The sequence below is a fragment of the Pinus tabuliformis genome, chromosome 9 (assembly GCF_031772625.1).
Source record: "Pinus tabuliformis cultivar Carrire ecotype Pingquan chromosome 9, CPIR1, whole genome shotgun sequence".
Taxonomy (NCBI): Eukaryota; Viridiplantae; Streptophyta; class Pinopsida; order Pinales; family Pinaceae; genus Pinus; species Pinus tabuliformis.
The window spans coordinates 1,509,481,895-1,509,503,464 of NC_142307.1; the positions used below are offsets into that span (position 1 = coordinate 1,509,481,895).

Consider the following 21,570-nt stretch of genomic DNA (forward strand, 5'->3'; position numbering starts at 1 on the left):
TAATCATAGCATCCAACATAAATCTGAGACTAAGTATAAAACAAATATTTTTGGAACTTTTTGTTTCACTCCCAAGCATTCAACCTGTCATGAACCATAAACAAATAAGAAAAAATAGAAATGAAAGAAAAGCAATTAAAACATCTATCTATTTGAATAATTGAATTGATATGGATGTTAATCTAGCTATAAGGTATAAACAAAATCAAAATTATAAAAGAAATATATATATTATCTCTCACAACTCCATAGGGGGGCCTCCTGTTGAGCACAAGAAGCTAAGAATTTTGATCACGAAGTTTGAATTGTCCACACAGTGATAATTGCACCATACAACAAAGTATTTGCATTACTTGTAAAAAACAAAGTCTTTTGTCTAGAAAATAATAATAATAATTCAAACTTAACACTCATTGTCTTTTTCTTCATGATCAAGCATTTTATAAGGTATTCTAGATTAACAACTTAGGAAATTAATGTCAAGAGATAAGTTCTAAATTTGACACCTAAGTTTTGAAATCACAGTAGGAAATTTAATGTCATGATTTCTTACTTAAGGATTGAATCATAAAATATATTTTTATATACACAACATCAACTAATATTCTAGATTCTAGATCTCACTCACTTGATATTATCCATGCGCACTTGATGATAAGGTTGGTTCCTTGATATTCAACATGAAAACGTTGTTCCATAGCCATGTTTGACTTTGAGTTTGACAAATATGATTCACACATCTTGTGAACTTCCAGTTGTGCCTAATAAGCAGATATCCATGTGGCTGACATCTACAAACTATTCATATGTCATGTTTGTCTTCTAATACGTGCAAACATGTAAAACTTATGATTTGGTTGCAAAAATGACAATTAGATGTAGATTGTCCATCTTTCGGTAGCTATAACATAACTTAAATCAATTTCACAAAGAAAATATAGACTATGAGTTGAGAGTGGATGATTACCTTTTTATTATACCTTTGCATGACCTAGATGAAGTAAAAGTGTGTACAAAATGGATGAAAGAAAAGAAAAAGATTTGTTAAAAAAAAGACAATTCATAAACAATCAACTTAGTTAGTAGTGTGCCCAAAACGAATGCGATTCATTCATATTTATTGCATATCTTAATCCATTTCAAGCCTAGCAAAAACAAATGGTTTTCAATGCTCTACCTCCTTAAGAACAACAATGTGGGATTAATCCTTCATATAGTACCTTATCATACACCCAGGATATCGTTATGGTCAATCAACTGATCTGAGTGCAAAATATTGAAAATCTTAAGAGTGGTCCTTCCACTTTGGAACCCATGATGCCTACTATTTTTTTTCTCAATAAAAAGGTTAAAAACTTGTTTCAAACCTTGAGAAAATAATGAACCAATGAATCACAAGATCAAATATTTTTATTCTTGTCAAACATAAGCCCAAAAATATTGTAAACAATATAAGTTGAAGAACCCAATTTGATACCAACTAAAATGGAAAAGGCCTTATCACATATATATATATATATAATAATTTGGTTTTTGAAGACCAGTATAGATTTATTATAACCACTAATTTATCAAAAGTCGAGAGGGATCAAATCTCTTGAGGTGAAAACTTTTTTTGAAGTGTAAAATGTGATATTGAGAATGAGATTATTTATGTTTTATTATTCTTTTAATTAAAACAACTAAACATGTATATTCACCTTTTTTTTATTATATCCAATGTGAAATATTTTATTTATGGTTGAGTGAGTCAAATATTTTTACCACTTCTCCTTAGTATGGCCACTTAGAGTGAGATTATTTTTGTCTTATAATACTCTTAATTAAACAAATTTTGTTTTTATTATATGTGATATTTTTTAATTTAAATAATTATTTTAAAAGGACACCTATCAACTTCAAGTTGAACCTCTACATACTTACACATATCTCTCATTCTCGGCATACTTACACATCTCTCTCATATTGGGTTATAGAATGAGCTGCTCAATGAAAATGCAAAACAACTAACCAAACTATTTGTAAAAAACGTTTACCTCTTCCTTAGTGATGAGTCAACCTACATTTTTAACATAAAAACCAATAATGACTAACCCACATGACAAAAATCTTTGCTAATACGATAAACACAAACATCATATACCATGCATGGGAAGAAAATGTAATCCTTCTTCCCCTGTCCATGTTGTAACAAGTCTACGTTTCTAATCAGTGCAATCGAAAAAAACATTGAATGAACAAGTTGTTGTCCACAAGTTCCTCGCGATCAGAGCATCGATTTTTACGTCATATTTTATGATTCAACCTAACTTATATAGTCGAACTCACTCCGTTATGACTTACATTACATGACAGGCCCCGCATGCAACTTTTCAAACCCTAGAAATTGTATTTGCTCTTCCATGATCTTCACAATTTTTATTGTACAACCAAAAGAATGGAATATGTTGACCATGTGATATGGATTGCTGTTATAACTAAAATGGAATGGAATGTGGTGAAGCCGATTGTTTTGCTATTTCTCGAATTTGTTCTCTGAACGTTGGCGCGCACATCATTTTTGTTTTCCATGTTTTAAGTCAATTATGAATAATAAAATAATAGGTTGGTCTGAAAGTAAATCCATGTATCCAATCAGGAGGCGAAGGAAGCGGCGGGGACACGGCGAGAAGCATAACCATCCATGTATTCAAAATCAAGTGGATGACAATTACCTCAAAAGTTATATCTTATGAAACATTTATGGTTATTGTCGAATTTGACGGTTATTCTTCCATTTCTTAAGCTGTGTACTCTCAGATATAAATCAAGTGGACCACAATAACCTCAAAAATTTTATCTTCTGAAAATTTTATGGTTATTCTCGAATTTTACGGTTATTCTCCCATTTATTTATCTGTGTAGTTTCAGATATGGAGCGACTCGTAAACACTACATTTGAACTAGCAGGGTGAACAGGAGGCCCCAGGAAATTGTTTTTAATTACTAATATAGAAAGCAAGTATTTTTTTAATGATAATTTGATAAAGCTGGACAGAATCAAAGTTTGCTTGGGTATAAAATGGTATAATATTTCCGGGGATTTTCCTCAATCTGAATGGATTTCGAGGTATTATATTCCCTCCAACTGAATGTATTCGGACAATCTAAATTTTGATGAATCTTTATAGTTTCTACGAATTCAACTTCAAAATTTGACATAACCTTTTACATTCCGTCTGCATCTGAACCTTTTGCCACCCGAATTTTCTGTAGGCCCTCGGAAGATGGCGGGATTTAAATGGGGAGAAAACTACCAGGGCCGTGCGGATGGTCAGATTCAAACGTTCAAAGTGCAACCTTTATTTTAGGGCAGACAGTTAAATGCCAGCTTACTCCGTAAGGGCCTTTGCTTTTGCATGTCGATATGGCTTTGGAATTGAAACAACGAGACCTATTGCTATTGGGATCATCTAGAAGTGATCGTCTAGGCATGGTCTCTAGGAAGCCATCGTCTACGCAACGAGGATTTCTAGAAAAACGCAGTTTCGGAAAATAAACAGTTTATATTTTAGCATAATTCGACATTTTAACATATCTGAAGCTAAATGGATAATTTTTGAAACTATCAGAAGTTATATCAATTATATATTTATCTTAAATTACAATTTAAATTATTTTGTTTTGAAATTTCAAATTGTTTAAAAAAAAAAAGGGCTGCCTTTGACTTTTTAGTATAAGTCAAATTAAACAATTTTGGATTTTTTCAAGATTTATCTACTAACTATCTTATTCATCTTAACTCTAAATCCATCACTATGAGAGGGATCAAATTTCTTTTCACCTTAACAAACATTTGCAACTTAGAAGATTTAATGACTCTTAATGGTTGGTAGATCGTGGGTAAAGATAGATCTAATCTGGTTGCAACTTAGAAGATTTGATGACTCTTAATGGTTGGTAGATAGTGGGTAAAGATAGATCTATTTGGTTGAATTATTAATGACTTAGTTAGCGAAATACCAAACTCTAGCAATACAATTTCAAGATTTCTTGTTGTCTAAAATACAATTTTGAATGCATAAATCTATTCAGCACGTGAAAAACCCATGGGGCATTTGAATTGTGCAGATCAAACAATTTGAACTCAAGTTTTTAACTCATAGATGAAATACCAAACTCTAGCAGTGCAATTTCAAAAATTTTCATTGTCTAAAATACAATTTTGAATGCATAAGAATGCATAAACGTATTCAGCACCCTGAAAAAACCCATGGGATACTTGAATTATGCATATTAAACAATTTAAACTCAAGTTTTTAAAAACCTCTTTCACATTTTGACTAAAATTAACCAAAAAAATTGCCCATGAAAAATAATTTCCTCTATGAGTCATTATTAATTATAACTAATTATAATTATTTGTTTTATTTTTTAAATTTTATTTTATTTTTGTAATCTTGAAAACTCAAAATGTATGAATTAATAATTATAATTTATTTTATTTTATTTTTTTAATTTGTCATAATCAAAATGTTTACTTAACATAACAGGCATGGCACCATCTCTTCATATAGGCCATGACACCATCTCTTCCATACAGGCTACAGAGTTTAAGTTTCATTATAGTTAAGATAGCTTAATTACAACTAAAATTAGAAATTGTGATATAATAAGTATCTACTTTATTATATCAAATGAATTTTTTTGGTGTTTTTTGCTATTTTGCCAACATATTTTTAGAAGAATTCTTCGGCGAAAATCACATGGAGAAATTTCTGTCCACGTGTTTCGAACCAACCAGTGTGGTTCGAAACGCGTCGACAGAAATTTCTCCATGTGATTTTCGCTGAAGAATTCTTCAAAAAATTGATATGGATCACAGAAGTCTCAATTCAATAACATATTTTGAGCTTAATTTAATTTTAAAAATTATAAATTTAAATTATAAAATATACGTAACTTATTTATATATTTTCTGTATTCAGTTTTCTGTGATCCATAATGAATTAAACAAAGTCTTTCGATAGAAATCACATGAAAGAATTTTTTTGGACGACCCATTTCGAACCAACAAGTGTGGTTCATCATCAAACCAGATGAAGAGGCAGACCATGGAAAAGGCTTAAATAGAGAGCAATGTAGAGACATAATTTCAAGTAACGGCTATATTTTAACAATAATGTTTAAATTATAATATTAATTTATTAATATATTAAAAACAAATATTATTAAGTAATGGTTATATTAAAAGGGTAGTTTTTGAAAAAAATTATTTAAATAATTATATTATTTCATTCAATTATTAAAAATATTAATATGTAATGGCTATATTAAACTGCTAGTTTTTGAAAGATAATATTTAAATTAATTTATTAAAACCAGTTATTACTAGTTCTTGAAAAATAATATTTAAATAATGATATTAATTTATTAAAATATTAATATGTAATGGCTATATTAAACCACTAGTTTTTCAAAAATTATCTAATATTATTTTATTAATTTATTAAAAATATTAATAGGTAATGGCTATATTAAACGGCTAGCTTTTGAAAAATAATATTTAGATTAATTTAAATAATGTTATTATTTCATTATTTTATTACAAATATTAATAGGTAATGGCTATATTAAATGGGCTAGCTTTTGAAAATAAGTGACAATTGGATTCCCGCAATAACAAATGATTCCGCCACTTCCTAGTCAATTCGTGACCCCTCCCTTCGTTTCCTGGTCCTCCTGTTTTTCTCACCTTAAAAATCCCCTAGGCAGATTAGTCTCCTTCACTATCTAAATTTAATGAGGCTAAGCTATATTAAATTGATTTGAATCCTTAATTAAAATAAATCAAAATAAATTAAATCAAACATAATGTATATATATACATATTTATACATATATATATACATAATTAATTAATAATTCAAGTTAGAACTAAATTAATTAAAATAGAGCATGATTAATTATATATTATATATATATATATATATATATTAATTAATTAAAGTAACTAAAACATAATAAAGCTTTGGCTTATATCAAATTTATATTAAAATAAAATACATTAAATAGAAAAGCAACCATCATATTACATTAATATATATTTATATATATATTAATTAATTAATTAATTAAAGTAACTAAATTAAAACATAATAAAGCTTGGCTTATATCAAATTAATAATAAAATAAAATACATTAAATAGAAATACAACCATCATATTACATCAATCAAAAACAAACTAGATGAAAAACATATTAAACAAAATACTCAATTAGATTCAAATTCAAAATTAGATCATTCTTAAATTAATTAATAAACCTCTTTTATCTAAAACTTGTCGTCTCTTCACACCACCTATCTGAAAAAGTATTTATTCATTGGCTTACCTCTCTGACTTCTTCATAAATTCAAATCCTGATGATGAACCACAGAGGATGGTTCAAAACGTCGATGCATAAAAATAATAAAATGCGATGGATCCGGAAGATACAACCACACAGAATGCAAATCGCAGAAGTCTCAAAACCATCAATATTTAAATTAATTTATTAAAAGTAGCTCTTGAAAAATAATATTTAAATAGGTATTAGTTTATTAATTTATTAAAATATTAATATGTAACTACTATATTATATGGCTAGTATTTGAAAAATAATATTTAAATTAATTTATTAAAACAAAAAATTACTAGATTTTGGAAAATAATATTTAAACTGTGATATTAGTTTATTAATTTATTAAAAACAAATATTAACAAGTAACCACTATATTAAACACCTAGTTTTTAAAATAAATAAATAAATAATCAAAGTCAAACTTTAAAGGAGGGGAGTCAAAAATTATAGAAATGAGTGAAGACACTAATCCAAATAAAATAAATTAAAAAATAATTAATGGAAAAATAAATAAAATAAAACAAAATATACACAAGTAAAAAAAAAAAAAAAAAATATATATATATATATATATATATATATATATATATATATATATATATATATATATATATATATATCCAAAGAAAAACAATCAATAAATAAAATGGGTCAACAATAAAATATGTGGCTCAGTCCCATTAAACAAATAACAAAAATACTAAATGGAGTTAAGAATGAATCGGATGATAAAATACAAAAAAAAACATAAAGGATCAAGAAAATATACTATAATAAAAAAATAAAACAACAACAAATACTATAAAAATGATGCCAATACCAACATATATAAAAACAAAAAAGAAAAAGAAAGAAAGAAATAAATAAATAATCTAAAAAACTAGGAGGACAAGAGTGGGACCCAACTTCGACTAATATTCCAACCATCATCTCTATTCAAATTATTGTGTCCTCTTTTTTTTCTCTTTTTTTTTCCTTTTTTTCTTTTTTTTTTAATCTTTGTTGGTATTGGCATCTTTTTTATAGTACTTGTTGTTGTTTTATTCTTCATTAGAGTTCATTTTCTTGATCCTTGATGTTTTTTTATGTATTTTATCATTATATTTATTCTTAACTCTCTTTAGTATTTTTGTTATTTGTTTAATGGGCCTGAGCCCCATAATTTATTGTTGACCCAGTTTTATTTATTGATTGTTTTTTTTGCATATATATATATATATATATATTTATTTGTTGCTATTTATTTTTTTTATTTTCTATATATATATTTTGACTTGTGTATATTTTGTTTTATTTTATTTACTTTTCCATTAATTATTTTTAATTTATTTTTTTTTATTTCTATTAGTTATTTTATTTATCAAATGATCTTGTCTCGGTTAGGGTCTTTACTCGTTTTTATAATTTTTGACTCCTCTCATTTAAAGTTTGACTTTGATTATTTATTTATTTATTTTAAGAACTAGCTATTTAATATAGCAGTTAGTTATTAATATTTTTTTTAATAAATTAATATCACAGTTTAAATATTATTTTCCAAAATCTAGTAATATTTGGTTTTAATAAATTAATTTAAATATTATTTTTCAAAAACTAGCTGTTTAATATAGCTGTTCCCTATTAATATTTTTAATAAATTAATGAAATAATATCATTATTTAAATATTTTTTTCAAAAACTAGTCGTTTAATATAACCGTTACTTAATAATATCTGTTTTTAATATATTACTATATTAATATTATAATTTAAACATTATTGTTCAAATATAGACGTTACTTGAAATTATGTCTCTACATTGCTCTCTATTCAAGCCTTTAAGCCTCTGCCATGGTCTGCCACTTCATCTAGTCCTGATGATGAACCACACTTGTTGGTTGGAAATGTCTCGTACAAAAGAAAAATTCTCTCATGTGATTTCTACTGAAAGACTCTATTTAATTATTTATATATTACCAAATATATTTTAAATAAAGAAAAAAAAAAGTGTAAAGTCACAATTTTGCGAGGAGGTCAATTTTTTTTAAGTAATCCAACTCAGAGTACTTAAATCTTATACAGTTCAGGCTTCTGTGATCCATATCAAGTTTATGAGAGATTTTTCAGTGAAAATCACATGGAATATCATTTGTCGACGCGTTTCGAACCAACTAGTGTGGTTCATCGTCAGGACAACTTGTCCTGACGATGACCCACACTAGTTGGTTCGAAACGCGTCGACAAATGATATTCCATGTGATTTGCACCGAAAAATCTCTCACAATACTTAAATCTTTTTTAGATATCAGAAATTGAGTCAGTAACATTAAAAACCACTGAAACATTTAAAATACTAAATACTAAGAATTGACCATCATAACCTACATATTCAAAAATTTATACCAATTTTTTAAAAATTATAACTAAATTTCTACCAATTTTTTTAAAATTATAACTAAATTTTTATTGTTTTTGGAGAAAATTATGACATTTTCAAACTACGCAGAAAAAGAAAATGTAAAAGTGTTTCACTACACCCATATTTGTGAACTGAAAACTTTCCATATTCGATTACTAGAATACCATAGACAATCCAATCATAGCACCTTCGTTATCGATGTACTACTTGTCATTAATTAGGCTAATAGGCCTTCTTTTGAATCAGTTCGATCGTCTACGCTTTTCATGTGCGTTTGACATCTGTGCAGAGATTTTTGGGCCACCTTTCTGCTTTCCACTTGACATCTGTGAGCATTTTCAGGAGAGTCCATTTAAATTTTAGTGCAGTTCATGTCACTGAACATGGATGTTACCGGGAATAGTGTCTATGTAGAACTGCTAATCCCACTAAGGCTGGTAGCTACCTTAGAAACAAACAAATTAAAACTGCTTTCGTTTTCCTTTATGAAAGATAGATGAGAGAAGAATAAAGGAGACCAACCTCTATCTTGTGCTTGGTTCCTTGCTCAATTCCTCTCTCTTCCGATAGTCCTTTGCTACTTGCTTTCGTACCCAGCTTCACAGAGTACCTGTGGAATCAAAGTAGCATAATACTATACGAGAACATAGATCTATTATCATAAGTAATACAGGATCAGATGTATATTAACCACACAAATGCATAAAACATCAATCACACAAGTGTATGGGGGAAAACTTGAATAGTTTTATTGATAATCAAGAAAGAACCAAGAGAATTACAACCAATTGTTCTGACCTAGCATCATCCTCTCAGCAAGTAAGCCCTTCTTCACCTCATGAAAAGCTTAGACACCCAACACTATGATGTTGTCTCAAGAAACCAACAACAATTCCTTACAAGATGCAAAATTCCAGCCTCTGGATCTCTGGGATGAGGGATCCATATATAGATGTCTGCAAGGGGGGTGAGTCAGCTTGAGATTTGATTAGTGTCTGCCCTCTGATAGTTCTTGATTCCACTTGGAGATTGATGATCTCTTACTCATCCCTCGTCAAATTCAGAGAGGAAAGTGTCACAGGAGAAGTTTCTGGAAGATTCCATACTTCTCCACCTTGCGGATTGACCATGCCATTTGTCCCTTCTCGCCCATCGCACCCCATAGAAGGGATTTTTGAAATGAAACCCACCTACTGTGTGTATTTAGGTGGGATGCAATGCACTTTGCCTATGGAGCAGGTGAAATGGTCTAGTTTTGACCAGTTCTGAGTAGTTTTTCATGGAGAACTTCTGGGAGATGCTGTAATCAGTTGACCTTATTATTTTAGGGGTTGGAACAACACCTTTAGGGACTTAGGAGCCCTTGGTTGATGGACATTTTATGCTTGGGGTTGTAGTGCCCAAAAATGTCTATAACAATTGCTCCCTAAAGCATGAGGTCGTTAATCTTTTGATGTCGGGTGAAATGCTTTATCATGAGGATCCGAAGTTCTTTCAAGCTGGAAGGAGACTTGTAATAAGATACAAAACAATACATTTTCTTCATAATTTTTTCATGATCTAGCTGAGGCGGGCATTCCTATGCATTGCTTTATAAATTCATTTTTCATGTACATGAGACTTACAATCGTCTGAGTGTAGACTGATGATTCTAGTAGAGCCATCATCCCTTAAATTGGATGATTATATGTGCAGCAATGATGTACATTTGATGTCTTTATTTTCCTGAATATATATCGTAGCCCAGATGGATGAAACTAGATCCGGGGTCTTCAATCTTGTTCGATCTTCACTCAAAGTACAAGTCGATCCATGTGAGAGATGTTCTGGAGTCGAACATGGAAAGACATTGCCTGATTACCAACCAATGATGTAAGTTGTCAACAAGCGCGAGAGGAATCACCGATAATGATAATGATCCTCAAGGTATTGAAGTACAATTGACGTGGTATGAATAAGGGACTTGGCGTCGAACACCATGTAAAATCTTTCGGTTGAAGTCCATTGATGTAAACCTGTTGCTGGAAGTGAGAAACTTGCCATTGAAGCATGCAAGCTTCAAAGTATTGAAAGGGTTGTTCCTATATCGACTTCTTGGATAATGAGCCGATGTCGACAAGAAGTGATCCGTCATAGGAGGGCCTTAATGAATCCCACATCAATGACACAGAATGGAGCAAATGATTTTAATGTAGGTGAAAACAATCTGGTGATATACGGTTTAGGGTGGCGGTCATGAAAGAATGGAGAAAAAATGTATTATAGTGGGTGAGACACAGGTGAATTCTCTGAGTGACTTCTCTTAAACATATCGGTGACACTGACATGATGGATTGGTAGCATTAACCCCAAATGTGGATGGTGTGATGGAACCATGGTGATATGACCAGTGAATGGAACAACCCAACACGACTAGGATGCGGAGTGAAAGTGTCATGTTCAAGAGCGACTTGCTACCAACAAAGTTTCTTCAAGTTTTCTTCTCAGTTTTTCCCCAGTCATTGCTGACCAGTACCTCTTTATTTTTGTCAAGCTTGAGGAGGATAACATATGCTTGTTCTATAATTTGCCCTTCGGGCAAACCCATCGCTATGTTTTAACGAGCCTAGCGATAGTGAAACTCGTTCTTGTCTGTTATGGACAAGTTTGTTGCTATTAGGTTTTAATGAGTTTAACGACAAAGATAACTCGGTCCTTTTCAATTTTAGAGAGTCTGAAAAGGAACATAAAGGAAACTCCAAAAATCCTTTTTCGTCATCTAATCCCTTAAGTCCGAAAAAGTATAAAATAATACGAAAGGGATGAATTTTTGGTAATTTTAACGAGCCGAATAAGACAAGCGCTCGATCTTTTTGTGTAATAATCCCTCAGGTCCAAAAAGATTAAAATCTAAAGGAGGGATAGCACTTCTGGTCACTTTAACGAGCTGGAGAGGCCAATGGCTTGGCAATCTTTTCATATTTTACGAGTCAATTGAAAAGAGCTTAAAGGAGACTCGTTTTTGAGGAATGAGTGATAAATTCGGGTAGCAGTTGATTCCAGGTAAGGTTTGGAATTTTCCAATCACGGCAGTGTTACAACGATGGCTAACAGGATCACTCTTTGCAGCTGTTCCTCAAAAGGGGTAAACAATCAAGTGGAGGTGAATGATCGGCCAATACAGAGTGGAGGTGATGATGAGAACATGACCAAGGCTTCAAAGGCTGAAGTACTACATTCACGATGGTTATTTACCAGAAATTAGTTCATTTTTTAATGAGCTTAAATGCTAGGGGAAACATTTACTCATTGCTTATGTTTATTTTTTAACGAGCATGAAGTCCGCGTTAAAACTGCTCGATCCAGTCATATAATAAGGATGTCTCATCTAAGATGCCATTTTTGTGGAGCTTGCACCTTACAAAGCTTTTCTCCGGATCCTTTCTTTATGCAAGTTAGGAAACGACCAATCCTATGAGTTTAAAGGGTTAGAGGACCTACAAATTTAAGAAAATAAATAGTCGCTCTTCGCTTGCATGCCCCCAAGTATAGAGAAAAATTTCCAGGTTACCAAGAAAGTTTCATCCGCGTAGCGGATAAAATTCTTTCTCGGCGATGCCTATCAAAATAGGCAAAGAGAAGTGGTGTCACCCGTCATAACCTTAACAAAGGTATCTTATTCCAGTCTGTTCCCATTTTCCTGTAAGGACGAGTTCGCCAGATTAGTCATATATCCCTCATGGAAATCAACCCTATACCCAAGGTTCTCTTGCCGAAGCAGACCAGGGTGCATGCCCCCTGGGTTTCAGTCATATCCTCCGAATCACTCGCGCTCATTAGGAGGATGGATTGGGGATTGATGAGACATTCCTTGCATGAAAATACCATTTAGGGATGGTATATGACTATTTGCTATGCGTGAACCGGGGAATGAAAGCTGGTCTACGAGCTTGACCACTCTTCCTTCGTGCAGAAAACACATTACTCTAAAGAGTGAGGAGACAATGGCTCCCATGCAATAAATATACTCTCGTCCAAGGAGTAGATTATAATCCAGGGGTCCTTGGACTACCATTACATTCATGTGAACGATTTTCCTTCTCAATGTTATGGGCACATCGGGAAGGATCCCTAACGGTCGACAGGTTCCTTTGTCAAAGCCCGTTAGATTTCTCATTTTAGGCAAAAGTGATGGCGAACCAAGCGCTTTCCAAGCAGTTGAGGAAAGGATACTCACAGAAGCCCCTGCATCTATGATGGTACCGGCCATGACCATTCTATATACTTGAGTGATGATTCGGAATGGTATACTGGCCGGTAAACGGGGTCTACCTAGTAGATTCTAGTCAAAGGAAACAACTAGGTTACTTGGAGGTGGGACCGAATAGACGGCCCTGTATGACTCTGACGAACTTCCTTCCTGCGGTAAAGGAATGGGTAAGTTGCCCCCATGTTCATCGGAGTCTGTGCTTACGAAAAGAATTTGGATGGTATCATCCTTATTCTCTTCGATGACTGTATCATCTGAAGATGGAACCTCTGAAGGCCAGATCAGGTCAACATCCGCCTCGACCTTTTGACTTTCATCTGGTATGGATTTAGATGGTTCTTCTTCAATGATAGATACTTCGGCCGACCACAAGGGCATGTCAGCTGGATTTTCAACTAGTGACGGACTCGGCAAGAGTTTCTTATATCTAGGAGGAAGCCGTAACGGTGAAACCCGACGGTCATCCAAAACTCTTTTAGCCTCATCTAAGAAGGGACAATAGTGGATGGTGTGATCACCTTCACACAGTTTACAAGGAAATTTACATTTTCCTTTTTGTCCAGGGGCTTCACTTTCACTAGTTGACGGTGTACTTTCAACATGATCGTCAGAGGTTGACGACACTGGGTTGTGCAAACGAGGAGACCAGTCCCTTAAGATCCAAGGGATGTAAGGACAATCTCGATGATAGTGGTCTCCTTTGCAAATGACACATGGCGATTTAGGCCTGGTCGGTGCAGCATGTGGATTTTCGCTAGATGACGCTTGGTTTCCCCTTTTCGCCTTTGGCTCCTTCTTCTTCTTTTCCTTCTTCTTCTCACGAACTTGATTTTTGGCTTTACCATCTTCATCAAGCAAAGAGGAAGGAGGAGAGAAAGAATTGGACGAAATAGAGGGTTGAGGGGTAACTCTGGAATCGTTTAGTTGCTGACTCGATTGTTCAGGAATCGCGGTGTTCTGAATGACGGAGGTTGAGAAGAGCCATACGGGCAAGCCAATTGTCAATCCTGGAAGTGGCAATGTGGCCATATGGGGTGCAGCAACATCTCCCAGGAGGAGAATGCACTAGGATTTCCTCCAAGGGGAACCCCTTGGTTGGTGGGTTCCATTTTCCTCAACCTAAGATCAATGTAGGAAAGGTGATAATTATTCTATTTAAAATAAATTTTAGACGCTTTGACACAACTTTTTTTTTCAATTTTAAAGAGTCGAGAAAAAACAAAAGATGACTCTAGTCGCCTTTGATTTTTAATGAGCCTGAAGTGACAAGTGCTCAGATGGACCTTTTCTGTTAAGGAGTGTGAAAAGGAATGAAAGGGACTGCTCTGGAAATCTACACAGAGGGATTACCAAACTAATCACAAAACTGTAGAATACTTTTTACGATACGGCAGTCAATCTTCCCGAATGCTGTGTTCAGTGCATTGGAATTGATAGGGTGGCAGACACGGCTTCCTATGGATAAAGGATTAAGCCTATTGTGGTCTCCCAAAATATACTCGACGGTACGTGGGAGCACAAGTCCGTACTGGCACTTATCATCTCAAAGTGGAGGAATCACCCAACCAACAATGAAAACAATAGTTACCAGGCTTTACGACGTCGGAATACGTCTCTAGCCTAGACTTCTAGATGTTGTGCGTTAGGTTCCAAAGCGTTGTTAGATTCATTAAATTTATTTTATAGTTGATCTTGCTTAAGAAATTTGCCTTTCAGGTTCACCGCGTGATGTAGATGTAAAATTCCTAAAATGCAATCTAAGATGATAAACCATCGTTTAGTCTTCTTTTTGCAAATGAAAATCCTAGCTACTAAGGAAAGAGAGATGGCGTTCTTTCAACAAAGAGCAAAGAGCACACACTATATGCACTGTCCTAAATCAAACCAACAAACAGTCTAAATGCAAATGCACATGCATGTATTTGTTTTCAGCCTTCTTAGTGTGTAAATGATAAAAAGAAAGCTAATGCGCAAATCTAAATTATTTTTCAAAGCGACAATTACTAACAAGCTTCTTTTCAAAACAAAATGAGGACAATCACAAAACTTTGCAATTTGGAATTGAAAACTTGTTTTCGACACTAGAAAAACTACTAATTCATATCAAATACAATAGTAACAGGGTAATCGACTATCAAGAGCAATCAGACTCTCTTCTATGACTGAAAATGACACTTGTGACACTTTCAAATCAAGAAACGACAATACAATTACGCTACTTCTTTGTAAAGGAGAACTGAAAATGACTCAAAAAATACATAAAAACATTTACAGCTCTTTGCTCAATGGAGGCGGAATATCAGCAAGGAAAGGGGTTTCAAAAAGAGGCGTACTGACTACAGGCAACAAAACTACTGAATAGAGCTGAAAATAGTGAACACAGAAACCAAAGTTTTAGGAACAAGGCCTTGTCCGATCAGTGCACCTGTAACACAATGAAACTGAAATGCAACACATCTACTACACTCGGGAAGTGCATTGCATTTGAAGTTCACAGAACAATTAGTGCGCTGGACCAGGGACGAGACCTTGATTGGATTCCGAGTCACAGTTTGTAGTTTAGTTCAGGGATTTAGGCCAAGAAAGTGGTAATCAGTAAATCAATCATACGGGTAGATCTAAGGATGTTACTAGAGCCACCACAAGGGCAATTAGAGAACTCGTAAATCAATTGTTTAATTCATAAACAAAACTCGGAGATTGACTGAAGCAGCGTTGATCTACTTTTCACTTGCATAGCAAATGCAGTTCGAAGGCTAGCTGGCTTGACTTCAGGCTCCGTCTGTAAGTTTATAAAGTAAACAAATGTAGATGAACAAATAGTCTACTCGCTCCCAAACGGAGTCGCCATTTTGTTACCGTGAATAGTGTCTATGCAGAACTACTAATCCCACTAAGGCTGGTAGCTACCTTAGAAACAAACAAATTAAAACTACTTTTGTTTTCCTTTATGAAAGATAGATGAGAAAAGAATAAAGGAGACCAACCTCTGTCTTGCGCTTGGTTCCTTGCTCGATTCCTCTCTCTTCTGATAGTCCTTTGCTACTTGCTTTCGTACCCAGCTTCACAGAGTACCTGTGGAATCAAAGCAGCATAATACTATATGAAAACATAGATGTATTATCATAAGTAATACAGATCAGATGTATATTAACCACACAAATGCATAAAACATCAATCACACAAGTGTATGGAGGAAAACTTGAATAGTTTTATTGATAATCAAGAAAGAGCTAAGAGAATTACAACCAATTGTTCTGACCTAGCATCATCCTCTCAGCAAGTAAGCCCTTCTTCACCTCATGAAAAGCTTAGATCACCCAACACTATGATGTTGTCTCAAGAAACCAACAATAATTCCTTACAAGATGCAAAATTCCAGCCTCTAGATCTCTGGGATGAGGGATCCATATATAGATGTCTGCAAGGGGGGTGAGTCAGCTTGAGATTTGATTAGTGTCTTCCCTCGGATAGTTCTTGATTCCACTTGGAGATTGATGATCTCTTACTCATCCTGGTCGAATTCAGAGAGGCAAGTGTCACAGGAGAAGTTTCATGAAGATTCCATACTTCTCCACCTTGCGGATTGACCCTGCCATTTGTCCCTTCTCACCCATCGCACCCCATAGAAGGGATTTTTGAAATGCAACACACCTACTGCGTGTATTTATGTGCGATGCAACGCACTTTGCCTATGGAGCAGGTGAAATGGTCCAGTTTTGACCAATTCTAAGTAGTTTTTCATGGAGAACTTCTGGGAGATGATGTAATCAGTTGACCTTGTTCTTTTAGGGGCTGGAACAACACCTCTAGGGACATAGTAGCCCTTGGTTGATGGACATTTATGCTTGGGGTTGCAATGCCCAGAAATGTCTATAACAATGGAGAACACCAAAATGTGAGAATTGTTGCGAGGAAATCTTAGAAATCTTATATAAACATTCAACAGAGATTTTGTAGCCTAGCACCCTCACCACTTGTTCCATCCTCTGATTTTACTCCCATTTCAAGCATTCTAAATAGGTGTCTCGCTCACTCTGCAACTCTTCAAGGAGAGGGAGGAACAATTCCTGCCAGAGGCTCCAGGTTGACGAGCTCATGGACAACAGCTCTCTACATAAATGGCTATTCTTGCATCTTTATCAGGGCGGTGGTGGTAGAGACATAGGATGTTTGGCATAGGAACAACACTACAATGTGGCAGTAGGAACTGCCCGAGGTCGCCAAGTTCAGAAACAAATGGGCTCGCATGGCTGCTCAGGTGGTACCTATTGTTACTTTTTCCTTTGTTGGTTTGCTTTTACGTTTCTTTCTGATTAAAACAAAAGATCTCTGATGAAAACCCATTTGTTAGTTGAGGCCATATATGACTTTGTGACTCATTTTACCAGTGGTATATATGTTGGGATGACCTGTGTTTGGTTCCCTTTGAATGCTGAAAATAAATCAAATCAATAAATTTAGGGTCATGTATTCTTATGCTTTTAATTTTGGGTTCAGTTGCCTGGGCGGACTGATAACGAAATTAAGAATCACTGGAACACACGGATCAAGATAAGGCAGAGACAGGGATTACCTCTTTACCCGCCTGATCTGCCTCTAAAGCAATCAACAACAATCAACAAAATCAACAGCCCATCAATGGTGCAGATGCTTCAACATCCCAGCATAATCATAGTCATAATTATCATGAGTTCCTGTCTGGCTCTGCAAAACTGGGGATTCCTAATGTCACCTTTGATAGCCTGAAACCTAGCCAGCATGCATTGACATACACTTCGTTCCCGGCTTGACAGAGGTTTCCACGAGTTTGATTCTGAATCAGGCACTGGGATTGTCACAAAGTTACCGTATGGTAAACCCAATTCAGTGTGCAAAGCGGATTCAGGATAGCGAGAGGATGATGCCCTTTGGTGTAGGAGGAGGAGGGATCTCCCCTTTTGGTCAGTTTGTCGATGACACCCCATTAAAGAGCATAGGGGAACCGTGCTTCAAGACTGCTCGGCGATTGCCATATGCTCAGCCTCCCAGATTGGATGGGTTTGCGGCAAATGGTTTTCCTTATGATCCTAATCTGAGCAACAGGAATTCCAATCATAATCTATCAACCTTGGGGGTTTGATGATTGGCAGCCATGCCCTTTTCATTGGCAATCTCTCTCCTCCTACACCCTTACTAGGTGTGAAGTTGGAGCTCCCTTCAAGCCAACTTGCAGAGTCTGTGCATACCACTGGCACGCATCTGGAGACAGTGACTACTCCTACAGAAAATAACTCATACACACTACCACCTCTTGTTCCATCGAACTTAATGCCAAAAATCTAGCGTAAATTTGGAGTTCCACATAATATGGTTGAGGTTCTCCTCCTTCCCACACACTAAGCACCTGTTATCTGTGAATCCACTTTTGGCTAGGTGAACCTTTGTTGACAACCTTGATAAATAATGAACCAGCCAAAGACTCAGAGCTTAACGGAGATTTTGAGGGTCCACAGACTATGCAATCTTTCAATTCATCTCTTTTCAAGATCCATCAAAGGCCATCTAGGATTCAAAGTAGGGGCTAAGTGCAACTTCTTGCAAAGCAGACGATAAATCCTCCTGGTATCATAAAAATAAAGAGCCTTACCAAATGACCACACCCAATCTCTCCAGCTAGGTCCCTGCATCAAAATGTTCATCTTATATTGCTCTTCTGAAGGAATGAAGTTTTGGATGTCACCTATTAGTTACTCTGTCATAAACTATAAGAAATTTTTCAATTTTGGTCCAAGATGTAGATTCCAAAACCCATAAATCATTCGAAAAAAAATTCATTTCCCTCTTGAAAGCAAGGGATTTCAGCCATATGTTGATCATTCAGTTTCCAACTCCAAATCGGGCATGAACCAAATCCCAACCAAATTTGCTAACAGAAAAGTTCCAACATACATGCCTCACAACCACTCCCCCACACTTCCCAAATACTTTTTGGAATGAAAGTACTTTGTCAAATTTATAATTGATAACATTTAATAAGAATAAGTAAAATTAAAGATCAACGCTAAAGATTCTTTTGTCTACTGTTGGTACATCGAGTTATCAACTTCTTCTTATGTGAATAAAACTGTATTCAATAAGTTCCATTTATTTAAGGCTAGATTGATCAATACTTGATGATCAAATTTCATCTCCAGTCTCTACTTTTGTCATCCTTTTGTATTATAAATATGCATTGTTGGGTAATAAAAAGACAGAATTTAGTTTCAAAAATCTTCAAATTCCGTGCTCTTTCTTTCAACTAGTGCTTTAAAGTTTAATATATTTTTTCCTTAGCAACAACTGAGGATATTGTATTGCACAAAGTCATTCCTTTTTGGTAGTGATTTACTTTTGTAGAGTCCCTTTAGCATCAGATTTAATGAACAAATACACTTGACTTCCTTTTTCCTCATGTAAGTGGAAACATTTTTTTCCCTAGTTTTGTCAGATACATCATATTAATCATCCTTCAATGAGCTAGTTCCATCCTCTTGTCATTTTTGTTAGAAGGTGAGAGCAGTATCTTTTTTTCTCTCATACAGACAACTCCATTCAGTTTGGCAGATATGTTCTTGTACATAACATATGTATGTTTCCATGAAGAGACTGTCTAACCTCCAAGCAGCAAAGTGGATGTGTTAAGGAGCAAGTTGATGTTGTCTGCTTGAAGTGTTGAACTCAGCCTTCTTAAGGTTTAAAAAGGCTGTCATCCTCCAACTTTTGCATTGCAGGCTTATATTATGGTACAACTTTTTTAATATGGTTTGTCTTTTTTGCATTGCAGGCTTATATTATGGTACAACTTTTTTAATATGGTTTGTCTTTGCGAATAGAATAAGGTGTATTTCCCATTGTTCAATATTGCCAGATTATATTTAGCTACTTTTTGTCAGAATAAGTTGAAGTAAATTCTAGCAACTTGGTTGAAGTACACTGCAACCTACTTCACAATTTGGAAAATTCAATGGAATTTAATCAAACTTACTCTTGTTCGAGCATAAATGAAAACAATTCAGTCTAAATAAATTTATGAATAGGTTGCTAATTTCATTTGGGGCAATCACTCTACCAATGTAAAGTGGACCCAAATGTACCTTCACTTGAAAACTGTACAGGAAAACAATTTGTCGACTCCTTGCTTTTTGATTGCTACGCTGACTATGTAGAGTGCATTGATACGCCAATGGTAATGAGCAGAAGCAACAGTAGTGTTGATTTCAATCGCAGTCCTGCACCGTCAATTATGCCATGCTCTGTTTGGCCAAGAAATTGGACTCTCTGGAGTTACAAATTTGAGGGTTTGATATCCATGATAATGTAAATTTGGACTATCAACTCCTTGCTTGTTGATTGCTACACTAACTATACAGAGTGCATTGATACGCCAATGGTAATGAGCAGAAGCAACAGCAGTGTTGATTTCAATCGCAGCCCTGCACTGTCAATTATGCCATGCTCTGTTTGGCCGAGAAATTGGACTCTCTGGAGTTACAAATTTGGGGGTTTGATATCTATGATAATGCAAATTTGGACTAAGAGTGAGCAAGTGGTGCTAAGATCATTCACCAGACGCTGTCAACATATTGACCCAACCCCAATAGCTCCGATGTATATACATATACAGAGAAATTCACTACACTCAATGCTTAGTTTGCTATTGGGCATTGTATAAATTTTAAGCGATGGCTCAAAGGGAATGTCATACATATACATGTAATATTGTGAAATGAATTGCACTGCAAGTTTTTGAGCCATCGCATTGTTAGGACTCTGGACACCACATATCTCCACAATGGTATGATATTGTCCACTTTGGGCCTAAGCCCTCATGGATTTGCTTTTGGACTTACCCCAAAAGGCCTCATACCAATGGAGATATTTGTCCATCCTTATATACCCATGATCCTACCCACTTCTAGTCAATGTGGGACTATTTGGTCGTATACCCAACAATCCTCCCCTCAAACAAAGGACCATCGAGCCTCCCCTCAAACGATTATCCATCCGTCCGCTCTCTACCAACCAGGATTCTCCGCTCCAATGCGTTGGAAGCACACGCCTTACATGGACCACCACCTGCCTCGAGAGCTTGCTCTATCCCAGGTCAACTCCTCTTCACCGTGTTGGGGCTAGGACACGTCCATGAAGAATCCGGAGCACACCGCCTGTCTAACCGAGCTCATCCACGGATCCCATCGTGATATTACCGGGGCTCACCACCTTCGTTCGACATTCCGAGAATTCATCCACTTGGCTAACTTCGGGGCATGGCTCCGATACCACTTGTTAGGACTCTGGACACCACATATCTCCACAATGGTATGATATTGTCCACTTTGGGCCTAAGCCCTCATGGATTTGCTTTTGGACTTACCCCAAAAGGCCTCATACCAATGGAGATATTTGTCCATCCTTATATACCCATGATCCTCCCCACTTCTAGTCAATGTGGGACTATTTGGTCGTATACCCAACACGCATAAAATTTCAACAATTCCCAATAGCAAAATAGGCATTGAGTG

The 21,570-nt window shown here is 35.0% G+C and overlaps 1 pseudogene; it reads left to right on the top strand.

Moving 5' to 3' along the window:
- The window catches only part of LOC149154330 (transcription factor GAMYB-like), a 34,049-nt pseudogene extending 15,697 nt beyond the window's left edge, over positions 1-18,352 (top strand).
- Positions 18,353-21,570: the final 3,218 nt, after the last annotated feature.